At 46.4% G+C, this 13,242-nt stretch overlaps 1 protein-coding gene across 9 annotated transcripts in view; it reads left to right on the forward strand.

Moving 5' to 3' along the window:
* Nucleotides 1-241: 241 nt before the first annotated feature.
* RABGAP1L (RAB GTPase activating protein 1 like) overlaps nt 242-13,242 on the forward strand; it is a 788,382-nt gene continuing 775,381 nt past the window's right edge. For 4 of the 9 annotated variants that reach the window (XM_070077147.2, XM_089299425.1, XM_089299426.1 and 1 more), the window contains exon 1: nt 247-404. The gene's annotated coding sequence lies outside the window, so the exon portion shown is untranslated. Of the gene's footprint in view, nt 405-13,242 lie in introns of all 9 variants that reach the window. The other 5 variants (XM_070077152.2, XM_070077148.2, XM_070077153.2 and 2 more) reach the window with 5 other exon arrangements.

Raw genomic sequence — 13,242 nt, forward strand, 5'->3', positions numbered from 1 at the left:
GGAGGTCCTCGAGGGCCGCGGGCACGCCCGCCCCCGCGGCGCGTCCCAGCCCCGACAACTCCGTCTCCGCCAGGGCCCCCCAGGCCACGCGAGTCCGCGAGGCCGCGAGGCCGCGAGTCCGCGCGCGCGCCAGGCCGGCCGCCGAGCGGAGCGGGCGCCCCCGCCGTCAGGAGCGCGCACGCCGCGCCGCGGGGCCCGCACGCGCGCGCTCCCGCCGCGCCGCCGCCGCCTCCTCGGCCCGCCCCCTCCCTCGCCTCTTCCTGCCGGGCGGTCCCTGCGCCCGCCCCTCGCCGCTCCCTCCGCCCTCCCGAGGCTCCGGCGGCGGCGGAGTGAACGGGACGGGGCCCGGCCGCGGGCGCCTGGCGGAGTTGTTGTTCCGGCGGCGAGCGCGGAGGCGTGAGGAGGTGAGGCGCGGGGGGCTCCCGCGGGGCTCGAGGGCGGCCCGGCGGCCCGGATCCGCGGGCCGGCTCGGCCCGGGGGTGCCTGTCGGCGCCGCGGCGGAGCCTGAGGAGGGTCGGGATGGGGGCCCGGCCCGGGATGGGGATGCAGGATGCGGGAGGGGGCGCGCGGGGCCGCCCGCCGCCCGCCCGACGCCGCGGTCTGCGCCCGGGCGGCTGCCGGCGTCCGGGGCGGGCGAGGCGGGCGCCCCTCACCTGGGGGCGGGGTGGTGGTTTCGGCGGCCGCGGACGCCGGCGGTGCCCTCTCCACTTGGCCGCCGCCTCGGCCGCCGCGGGGTTCTCAGCCCGGCAGCCCGCGTCCGGGGGGGCGTGTGGCTAGGCTGGTCCCTTACCCACCTGCGGGCGGCCGCCTCGCCCTCGCCCTCCTCCTTGCCCGGCTGCTGCTGTCGATGCTGGCGGATGTGCAGTCTGGGATGGGCTGCGTCCGGGGCAGATCCCTACCTGCCAGTAATGCCCTGCCTCGGGGCGGACCCCCCACTCCGGTCCGTGACCGACAAGTCGCCAGCCCCCAGCCCGGGGTGCGGGTGCTTGGTGTCCCGAACGCGGAGTCAAAGTTTCTGAGACTGGGCTGGTACTTTGCTCCGGTCGCCAGCGGTGCAGAGCTGGGCAGTGCGTCAGCATGTGGAAAGGGGCCACCGGCCAGCGGGAGGTGGCCGGGCTGACAGGCTTCGTTCCCGATCCCGGGGTGGTGTGTTCTCCTTGCACTTCTCAGCGAGGATGGCTTTAGAGCATGCTCCAGAATTCAGATGGAGGGTTTCGTGCACGTGAATTGCAACGCCGACCTCCCTGCGCTCCACGGGAGCGCTTGGCATGCTTGGTCGATTTCAGCGCTGTTCCCAAAGGGATGTCGGGGCTTGCGTTTTCGGCCCTGTCAAGATTTAGGGAATTTTGATACTCGCACCTTGAAGTTTCCTTGCGCGTGGTGGGGTGGTAGGAGGTAGGTAGCGCTTGTTTATGGTTAGCCCCTGCTGCACTTCTGTAGGATATCTAGTAGTTACTCTGTCAGAACACTGGGATGTGCAGATTGCTTGTGGTCAAACTGGAAGTGGTTTTTTGCCCGTGGAAAAATAGCTGGTCTACAGGCTGCTAGTTCTAGAGAATTGGCTTGTGGCTCATTACTTCAGCAGAGCAGCCTATGTGAAACTGACAAGGAGACTGCAAAGGAGAAAGACGAATGAATTTACATCGTCATCAAGTAGCACTAACTGTTCCCCTGCCTCAGGAGTTCGCCAAGGCTTTGAGCTGGGCTGCTGCGTACACTGCATCAGTTCAGATGTGAACTCTGTACTGAAGTGGTCTGGGGAGGAGAGACGTTAGCAGGGTGGACTTCGGTGCGAATGCTTTGTGCACTAGAAAGCTGGAAAGAGTCCCGTACTGTTGTGTGTAGTGAACACAAACCAGCCTAAAAAGATGTGACTGTAAATATGTTTTTCCTTTTTTATTGTTTGACCGTAGTTACTTGATGGGAACTTGTCCGCATCAGAGTTGTGATAGTCTGAGGGTTTTTGTTTCTTCTGTAACTGTTCATGATTCAAGTCATTTTTTTTTTTTTTTTTTTTTTTTGCTGTAACACGTATAATGTTTTATTCTTTGAATGACAGAATTTTGTTTGGTATGTGACACAAGAGTTTTCATGTTTGTCAGCTTGGCAGTTCTGTGTTTGTGACTTGTAATAAACTTGTGATGATTTTTTTTTTTTGCTTTAAGCTGGACTTGAAATTGTTTAATTACTGTATTTTATTGGAATTTTCAAATGAGAGAGTATTAAAGGTAGAATTCATTTTATTCATTCTTTTTTTTTTTTTTGACAGGCAGAGTGGACAGTGAGAGGTAGACACAGAGAGAAAGGTCTTCCTTTTGCCGTTGGTTCACTCTCCAATGGCCGCCGCGGCCGGCGCGCCGCGCTGATCCGAAGGCAGGAGCCAGGAGCCAGGTGCTTTTCCTGGTCTCCCATGGGGTGCAGGGCCCAAGCACCTGGGCCATCCTCCACTGCACTCCCTGGCCACAGCAGAGGGCTGGCCTGGAAGATGGGCAACCGGGACAGAATCCGGCGCCCCGACCGGGACTAGGACCGGGACTAGAACCCGGTGTGCCGGCGCCGCTAGGCGGAGGATTAGCCTAGTGAGCCGCGGCGCCGGCCCCATTTTATTCATTCTTTTGACATAGTATAAAGAAAGAACTCTGTTGTATCAAGTGACAATATTTTGTGGGAGACAGCCAGGCTACTACATACGGACTTTGACGAGACTGTTAGCCAAGTAGCAAAACTTTCGTGTTCTGGACGTGTAGAGCTGGAACTGAATTTCAGCCTACTGTTATCTGGAAGTGGTACAGGGATAAATATGGCTGGATAAAGGGTGTTTGGAGAATGAAGTTGGTAGTGTAGCCTATGGGATTCCTAGGCGTAGACCTGTTTTTTGCAGGTGTCTCACAAGTTTTGATGAATTCCTCTAGGTTTATACATTTTGTCTTAGATGAATAGTCCAAGCCATGGGGTCTGAGGATGACCAGCAGCCCAAGGCCATTCCAACCATTGCTACTTAAAGGACAGCTCAGGTATTTTTTTTGAAGATAGACTTATGAACGCTTGTCACGACTAATAGTGGAAGTAGAGGATATACAGACTTGAACCTGAGCTATGGTAAAAACACTCAATTTTTATGGAGAGTTTTAATGTTGAAATTATTGAGAAACACATTGCTTCATTTGATTCCTGGCTTTTCAGAATAGGAATAATTTTGACTTTATAGTCAGTATTTACATTGGGTGTAAGTGTGTGAACATCAGCATACCTTAATAAAGAACAAAGGGGCTGGCACTGTGGTGTAGTGCATAAAGCCGCCTCCTGCAGTGCTGGCATCCCATATGGGCCTTGGTTCGAGTTCTGGCTGCTCCACTTCTGATCCAACTCTGCTATGGCCTGAGAAAGCAGCAGAAAATGTCTCCAATGTTTGGGCCCCTGCACCTGTGTGGGAGACCCAGAAGAGGCTCCTGGCTTCGTATCAGCACAGCTCCGGCTGCTGTGGCCATCTGGGGAGTGAGCCAGTGGATGGAAGACCTCTGTGTCTCTGCCTCTGTCACTCTATAGCTCTGACTTTCAAATAAATACATAAATCTTAAAAAATTAATGGGACTCAGCAGAATTCAGTTCTCAACATTTTCCTCTTTATGCTTCATTTATTCTGTGTACTGCTCTGATTCAACAGATAGGCTGCCATAATTATTTGAATATAGAAAATTTATTTCCATAGGAACTCTTTTTTTTAGTCATCTATTGGTGTTTTTTGGCAAAATACTTGGGGATTTTCTTGGGAAGTTTCTCAGCATGTATTTGGTTGATTTAGAGTTAGGTTTGAGCTAAGATTATTACTATATTTGAAGTTCTAAGCCTTCTTGTTTTCTAGTCTTAAAAATAGAAAACACAATTCTTTATAAATACTCATGAAGAATCTGGTTATAGGCTATGTTGTTGTGATAGACATAGTACAGCCAAAAATATATTCAAGAAACTTCTCACCCAATTTCTAAGCTTAAACAAGAAGAAAATAAAGTTTTTTTTTTTTTTTTCAGTAAAATCCCAATTTTCTTAGAATATCAAGTCCAACAACTCTTTGCTGTGCTATCTTTTCTCTTGACTATTCTTAATCCAACAAGTACTAGTCTGTGACAGAGACTTAATCCTAGTGGGGGAGTCTTGGTAATGAAGATCCCATTGAGGGCTGCAAACGTGTGCTGGGAAGTTTGGGAAACATGAGATCTGGAAAATCTACCATTTTACCATGTCAGTTTTCTCTGTGGCCAGGTTCTGAGCATGGATACAAACCAGAATTACTTGAACTTTTTTCATACTATAAATTTCTCACCTCCTTCCCTTACCTCTCAACCCTTTGCTAGATGAGTCTTTGTTATTAATAGGAGTATGTTGTGTCCTTCAGATGTGTAGGGCCGAACGGAGGTGTAGAACCTTGACCCTTGGCTGATAATTGTTTTTTTTTTTTTTTTTTAACATTTAATTGTTTGAAAGAGTTATAGAGAGGGAGAGACAGAGATCCCAGTTCCATCTGCCAGTTCACATCCCATATGGCTGCAATGGCCGGCGCTGGGCCAGGCCAAAGCCAGGAACCAGGAACTTCATCTGGCTCTTCCACATGGGTCGCAGGGGCCCACGTACTTGAACCAGTTCTGCTGCTTCACCCAGGCCATTCGCAGGGAGCTGGATAGGAAGCAGAGCAACTGGGATGTGAACTGTCACCTCTATGGGCTGCTGGCATGTGGGCGGAGGCTTCATCCACTTCGCCACAACACCAGCCCTGGCTGATAATTCTTTTTTTCTTTTTAAATATTTTATTTATTTATTTGACAGGTATTTATGTGACATGCCTGTACGTGCACACACACACACAAATTTCAAAGAAGTCTGGTAAAATAATACTTACCTTTTCAGGGCCGTGCTGTCTTGGCTGATACTGGCTTGCAAGAGCAGTTGGGCCTTTCTCCATAGACAGTGAGAGGGAGGGACAGAGAGAAAGGTCTTTCTTCCGTTGGTTCACTCCCCAGATGGCCGCAACGGCCGGCACTGCGCCGATCCAAAGCCAGGATCCTGGTCTGTCATGTGGGTGCAGGGCCCCAAGGACTTGGGCCATCTTCTTCTGCTTTCCCAAGCCATAACAGAAAGCTGGACTGGAAGAGGAGCAATCCGGACTAGAATCAGTGCCCATATGCAATACCGGTGCTGCAGGTGGAGGATTAACCTAGTGTGCCATGGCGCCGGCCCCTGGCTGATAATTCTTCAACCAAATTTCTAATTCTTTTATTTGCCTTCTGCTGCTGGCAGGAAATGTTTGCTTCTCTCATTTTTGAAGAGAAATACAAATTGATGTAGTGAAGAGACTGAGTCTGTGACCAAGAATAAGAATTATTGAATTGTGTAGCACACATGAAGGAGACGGGAGATTGTTTAGCTGAACATTCATTAAACTGCTTTGACTTGATCCACAGCAAGAAATAGATTTTATGTTTTGATGTGGTACATATGCACGCCTATGCACACACACACAAAGTTCAAAGAAGTCTGGTGAAATAATACTTATCTTTTTAGGGCCGTGCTGTCTTGGCTGATACTGGCTTGCAAGAGCAGTTGGGCCTCTCTCTACTCAGCTCCATGTTCACTGATATCATGTTGGTAACTGGAAATTGGCCGTAGTGGGAATATTTATCTCAGTGAAATTAGCAAATTGTACAAATAGCTAGTTGTTCATAGTACCGTGCTGCCTATGGTGCACATTAATACTCCTATATTTTATTTCCTTTTGGGTAACAGCCTATAGTTGAGAAAAGGGTTTAGCCCACCCTTCTAATTTTGCCGGTGAATTTATTAAAGCACAAGGTCCAAGTCATATTGCTAGTTACTAGCAAAGCCAGGATTCTGCATTGCTAATCCAGAGTTGCTTCTACTGGGCTTCTGCCCTTGTCTAACCCATTCATGTATCAATTGGAGTGCTTATTATGTGCAAGGCCCAGACCTTGACCCTGAGGACTTTATGCTTATATATAAGATTAAATATGGATACAAAGATAATGCAGAAACTAATGGTGAGAAAGAAACAAAGATAAGTACTGTAAGAGTTTAGAGGGGAGGGAGAGATTACTTGTAAGCATAGTGGAAGAAGTGACTTTTTTTTGTTTTTAAGGATTTATTTTATTTATTTGAAAGACAGAGTTACAGAGAGAGGTAGAGCCAGAGAGAGAAAGAGAGGTCTTCCATCCGCTGGTTCACTCCCCAGATGACCCCAGTGGCTGGAGCTGAGCTGATCTGAAGCTAGGAGCTTCCTCTGGGTCTCCCATGTGGGTGCAGGGGACCAAGCACTTGGGCCATCTTCTGCTTCTTTCCCAGGCCATATCGGAGAGGTGGATCGGAAGTGGAGAAGGTGGGACTTGAACCAGCGCCCATATGGGATACCGGCATTGCAGGCTGGGGCTTGAACCCACTACGCCACAGTGCCGGCCCCAGAAGTGACATTTTAACTGTGTTTTGAAGACTGGGTAGAATTTGGACATGTGGAAATAGGATAACTAGTATGGAGAGAAAGGTCTTTTTGGACCAAGATATTGTATCACGTAGAGGAAGGGACGTGAAAAAGTGAGTAGTGAGAGTTAGGCGATAGTCAGTTAACAGAGATGGTTTAAGAGACCAGAATGCCAGTTTTCCTTTCTGTTTTCTGGCTTGTCTTTCATTTTTATATCTGGAATCATCTGGTACTTAAATAAATACGTTGTGCTCCTGGTTAAAATACGACCAAGCGAGCCCTTTTACCTTAGAGTAAAATCTCAAGGGAAAAATGATTGGTATTAGAGAAACACCCTGGAGTTCACCCATCCTAAAACTTTTGGGAAGGGAAAGTATTTTCTTTGTAAGGACATAAGCAGTGTTTGTTCCTTAGCTCGGTCGAGAGCATCAGATTGGCTGAGGCAGAGCAGGGAGCAGTTCTGAAAGTCTTTTCCAAGGACTCTGTAAAGTGTGATTTCTGTGCCTGGCTCCTGATTCTCAGAGGCCACTCTGGTTCATCAGAGGGTAGTCTGTGCAGATCCTCAGCTGAGTGGGCTGGCTCTCAGAATTTAGGGCAGCAAGGCAGTTCTGAGAGACTCACAGGTTCTTAATTCCAAGAACTTCCTTGGATTTCAACACGCGTTTGTTCGACAGCCAGTGTGTCAAGGATGTTTTGAAGTCCTGGGTGGAACTTGCTTTGTTTTACAGGGGAATTTGGTGGCTGGAAATGAAGATGGATGACAGTAAGTTATTTGTCTGTTAAGTGACAAATGACAGTAAGTTATTTTATCTGTTAATCAAGTTGAAGCACTGGTGGTGGCAGTTCTGTAGCTTTTGTGTCTGCTGCTGATTTCACACCCGCTGCTTCTAATGAAAATGGTGCAGTGGGTTTGAAGAAGCTTGGTTCTCGTTGACCCACCAGTTCTGTAAAGGTAAAAACCCTCTCACAGTGTTGCCCAGGAAACAACACACACAGACACTGTTTAATAGCTCATTGCTGAAGTGTGTGGAAAATTTTGGAAATCTTGGTCATGAAGTTGCTGTACTATTTGGTTGGTAACAAGCGGGGCTACTTTTGGATCTTTGAAGGTTTTGGAAATGGATCTAACATAAATATACATTGTGTCGTTGCTGTGTTGTTTCCCTCATTTATTGAAACTCCAGACAGGTAATCTATATTGTCCTGTTATTTCCTGTTATTTTGAAAGGTTTCAGCAGTTTCATATGTACTGCCCCTAAGATCACATACCCCAAATAGCATGATAAGAGTTTAGAGGCAGCATGCCCCAGATACCTCACACCAGTTGAATGAAGTAGATAATCATGTCAGTAGTTTTTTTTTTTTTTTATTGTTGTTGTTTTGTTTTTGGTTTTTTTCCCTCTTTGAATCATGATAGCTTTCACAAATTGAGCTTGAATAACCTCCAAATTTCTGGCCACTATTTTTTGTGGTACAAAGTGTGAGGTTGGTGTTCTTAATTTAAATGATATAAACATTTCTAAAGCTGTGCATACATTGTTGTGAGTATGTGAATATATATACAGCATATATATATCTATATAGTTGGAATTTATGGTAAACATATAGCCCACCTGGCAGAGAACTGAAGACAAGTGGTCTGGCTCTTTGAAGACTATCTTGTGAAATATTCACAAATGTGAAACTACTGTAATACACACCCAAAGGGAATTTTTGTATGCCACATTTCTGGGAAAGGAACACATTTTAATCATAGTGAGGAATTTCTCAACCTCTTTGCTACCCCACATCTAGACCTGTGTTCTGTCCTCATTATCTACAGCAAGCATAATTACAGGGCTTTAAAATCAGACTCCTACACCGGATGCAAATAACAAACACTATTTTTAGAAAAAAACGCTAACCTGTGGTTTTTAGTTTTGCAGGTTTAAGAGACATACAACACTAGTTTTATTCTGTACCTTAAGATACTGTCTTTTTGTCATTTTGAGGCTCTCTGCTAAGAGCATTATATAAGTGCAAAGAGTTAGAATACTTACTAGGTGTTTCTTTAACTAGTCCGTGCTAAGTTTGTTGTGAGCTAACACTTTGGGAGGAGTATAGCTCTGTCACTGCCTCTGAAGAGAGCCTGTACACATAGTAGCAGGCGATATGGTTTCTGAGGTGGTTTTTGAGTAGTTTTGTTTTTCAGCAACTATTTGCTAGTAGAGCTTAATCACTTTTTATTGTATTTTCCCAAAGTTTTTCTCTCATGAACTATATTCTTTCACTTTAAATCTTTGACTTGTATTTGCCTTGTTGTCAGTAGTCATATTTAGACAAATGTTTTGTGTGCCTTTGTCCCAGACTTTCTGTGTAAATGTCTATTTACCAAGTTGTATTATCAAGGTCGTTGTACTGAGTGTTTTCTCCCCTTCACACCCCCATGTCTGCTTTCTTCTCACGTATTTTAGAATTCACCTTTTTTTTTTTTTAAGATTTATTTATTTATTTGAAAATCAGAGTTGCACAGAGAGAGGAGAGGCAGAGAGAGAGAGAGAGATGGAGGGAGAGAGGGAGGGAGGGAGGGAGGGAGGGTGGTTGGTTGGTTTTCCATCCACTGGTTCACTCCCCAGTTGGCTGCAACGGCTGGAGCTGTGCCGATCCGAAGCCAGGGAGCCAGGAGTTTCTTCAGGGTCTCCCAAGGTACAGGGGCCCAAGGACCTGGGCCATCTTCTACTGCTTTCCTAGGCCATAGCAGAGAGCTGGATCGGAAGTGGAGCAGTTGAGTCTCAAACTGGCGCCCATATAGGATGCTGGCGCTTCAGGCCAGGGTGTTAACCTGCTGTACCACAGTGCTGGCCCCTAGAATTCACCTTTAATGCTAACTCAGGCTTCTTGGAAAGTTAATGAGAAAATGAAATTAGATGTTATTATTCAAATCTTAGCACTGCCTATTTGCCACTACTAATGAACCTACTAAGTTTTTTGGCATGACTTGTACAGCTTAACTTTTCACTAAGTGTAGACTTTTTTTTTGTTCTGACATAAATTTTTATATTTCCTATCAACACTGTCAACCGTTTCATAGATGAAGCATGTTTCTTCTGTTCCATTTGGTATCACAAACGTTAGCCATCCATACTGTTGAAGATATCACAAAGTTTTTTAAAGGTAATCTAATAACAGTAGATTAATCAGTTATCAGTTAAGCTGATACTTCCCATTTGTAATATACTTTTTGTGTTTGCATGCTATTATTATATTGCACTGAGAATTTTTCTAAAGAAAGAACTTGTGCAGTTTTTCAACTTTTGAGACTTTTACTTTGAAGACAGTGGTGATAGTAGCTTTTAGAAAAGTTTGTTGCTTGGGGGCCAGCATTGTGGTGCAGCATGTTAGCTGCATCCTGTGACACTGGCATCCAGTATGGGTGCCCATTCAAATCCTGCTGCTCCACTTCTGATCCAGCTCCCTGCTCATGTGCTTGGAAAAGCAGTAGAAGATGACCCAAGTGCTTGAGCCCCTGACACCCATGTGGGAGACCCAGATAAAGGTCCTGGCTTCAGCCTGGCCTACCCCTGGACATTTGAAGAGTGAACCAGTGGATGGACTGTCTGTTTTTCCTTCCCTTTCTGGAACTTTGCCATTCAAATCAATCAATCAATCTTTTTTTAAAAAAAGAAATGTGGGGCTGGTGTGTGGAATGGTTGGTAAAGGCACCACCTACAATCATGCCAGCATCTCATATGAGTGCTAGTTTGAGTCCTGGCCAGCTCCCTGCTAATGGCCTGGGAAAAGCAGTAGATGGCCCAAGTGCTTGAGCCTCTGCCACCCACATGGGAGACCCAGATGACGCCTCTGGCTTCAGCCTGGCCCAGCTCCAGCTGTTGTGATCATCTGGGGAGTGAATCAGTGGATGGAGGATCTCTCTAATAAATAGAAATATTTATTGGTTGCTCAAGTGAGAAAAAAGTAGTCATTAATGTAGATTGGAAATAGTTATTATGGAGAACAGTGTGGAGGTTTCTTAAACTGAAAACATGATTTACCGTGTGACCCAGCTGTCCCACTTATGGATGTGTATCTGAAGGAAGTGAAATCAGCATATGAAAGAGATCCTTGTACTTTCATGTTCGTTGCAGTGCTAGTCACAATAACCAAGGTGTGGAATCTACATAGATACCCATTGATGGGTGGATGGTTAAAGAGAAGTGGAATATTATTCAGCCACGAAAAGAACAAAATCTTGACATTAGCAGCAAAATGATTGGAGCTGGAAGTCGTTATGTTAAGTGAAATAATCCACCCATAGAAAGACAAAATACTGCATATTCTCTTTCATACGTGGCAGTTAGAAAAATAAAAAAGTTGATCTGGACTTAGAATAGTGATTACTTGAGGCTTGGAAGGGGGTGGGGGGGAGGGAAACAGTGGGAAGTTGGATAATGGGTACTAAAACATAGTTAGATAGAAGTAACAATTTCTGGTATTCCACAACACAATGGAATGACTATAGTTCAAAATAATGCATTGTATACTGTGTGAAAACTAAAAGATGCCTTAAAAAAGATGAAAAATGGGGCCGGCACTGTGGCACAGCAGGTTAAAGCCCTGGCCTGAAGTGCCAGCATCCCACATGGGCGCTGGTTCTACTCCCGGCTGCTCCTCTTCTGATCCAGCTCTGACCTGGGAAAGCGGTAGAAGTTGGCCCGGGTCCTTGGGCCCTGCACCTGTGTGGGAGACCTGGAAAAAGCTCCTCCTGGCTCCTGGCTTTGGATTGGCACAGCTCCAGGCGTTGCGGCCAATTAGGGAGTGAACCAGCCGATGGAAGACCTCTCTCTGTCTCTACCTTTCTCTGTAACTCTTTCAAATAAATAAAATAAATCTTTAAAAAAAAAAAGAGAAATGGAAATGCTAATTACTTCATTTGATCAGTTTACACTGTATGCCATTATCCATAAAAATGTACAAGTATTATGTGTTAAAAAATAAAGATGCATGTAAAGAACAACTTTTGGTTTTGTGAAAGACAGTGTAGATAGAACACAGGGCCTTAGTTTTTTCTTGTTTCTTTAGGAGTTGCAGAAACCCTGGCGGAGAGACACACAGATACACGTGGTGCTCCCATCTGCTGGTTCACTCCTCAATGCCCAGAGTTGCTGGGGCTGGGCCAGAGGTGAAGCCAGGTGCCGGCACTCAGGCCAGGTTTTCCCGCGTGGGTGGCGGGAATCCAGGTCCTTGAGTCATCACTGCTCCCTCTCTGAGCCTGCGTTAACGGGAGGCTAGGGTCAGTAGCTGGTGTGGAATCAGGGCCAGAGCTCAGAGTCAAACCCGGACACTGTGGTGTGGAGGGGAGGCAGCTGACATTGACACCTTAACTGCTAGGCCAGATGCTCCCCAGGACCTTAATCTTCATCTGATGATGCTGTGAGAATGATTTGACCAGTTTTTTTTCCTTCCTTTTTGTATAGCAGTAATAAACTAACACTGAGCATTTCTGTGGGTTATTACATGATAACGCGTATTACCTAGTTAATCTTTACAGTAACTATGAGGTAGGGACTACTACAATATCGTTCCCAGTTTGCTGTTGAGGAAACAGGCTCAGAGGCGTTCAGCTACTTGCCTGAGATTACATAGCTCTTAAAAAGGCAGGTCTCTGTTGTTCCTAATTTTTTTTTTTAAAGATTTTTATTTATTTGAAAGTTGGAGTTGCACAGAGGGAGAGGGAGAGGGAGAGAGAGACAGAGGACTTCCATCCACTGCTTCACTCCCCAGTTGGCCGCAATGGCCAGAGATGCGTTGATTTGAAGCCAGGAGCTTCTTCTGGGTGTCCCGTACAGGTACAGGGGCCCAAGGGCTTGAGCCATCTTCCATTGCTTTCCCAGGCCATAGCAGAGAGCTGAATGGAAAGTGGAGCAGCTGGGACTCGAACCCGTGCCCATATGGGATGCCGGCACTGCAGGGAGTGGCTTTACCCACTGCACCACAGCTCCGGCCCCCCTAAATCTGTCTTACAGTAACTCTCAACGTGTACTCTTTATTGATGATCTTTATTTCTTTGGTTTTATTTATTTATTTATTTGCATGCATTTCATAATTACAACTTTAGAAACAGTAATTCTTTTTTTTTTTTTTTTTTTTTTACAGGCAGAGTGGACAGTGAGAGAGAGACAGAGAGAAAGGGCTTCCTTTTGCCATTGGTTCACCCTCCAATGGCCACTGCGGCTGGCGCGCTGCGGCCGGCGCACCGCACTGAGCCGATGGCAGGAGCCAGGTACTCATCCTGGTCTCCCATGGGGTGCAGGGCCCAAGTACTCGGGCCATCCTCCACTGCACTCCCTGGCCACAGCAGAGAGCTGGCCTGGAAGAGGGGCAACCGGGACAGAATCCGGTGCCCTGACCGGGACTAGAACCCGGTGTGCCGGCGCCGCAAGGTGGAGGATTAGCCTAGTGAGCCACGGCGCCGGCCCTAGAAACAGTAATTCTTCCCACCCACATTCTCCCCTCCTTCCTCTTCTATTTCTTATCTTATTTTTTACCATGATCTATTTTATATTGATGATCTTTAAATGGGGATAAAACTTGCCTTATTTCATAGAGTGCTTATGAGAACGAAAAAGTTAAGCATTATACAATATCATAGTGTGTTCATTTTGTTGGATACTAATTGAGAACCCAAAGAAATCTTTGAAATCTCTTAAATTAAAAAAAAATCAGTTATCAGTAATACTGTAAACTAAGTTGAACCAATGAGTATTTGAAAAGTTTTTTGG

This window comes from Oryctolagus cuniculus, chromosome 7, assembly GCF_051225735.1.
Source record: "Oryctolagus cuniculus isolate XC-2025 breed Fujian yellow rabbit chromosome 7, ASM5122573v1, whole genome shotgun sequence".
Lineage (NCBI taxonomy): Eukaryota > Metazoa > Chordata > Mammalia > Lagomorpha > Leporidae > Oryctolagus > Oryctolagus cuniculus.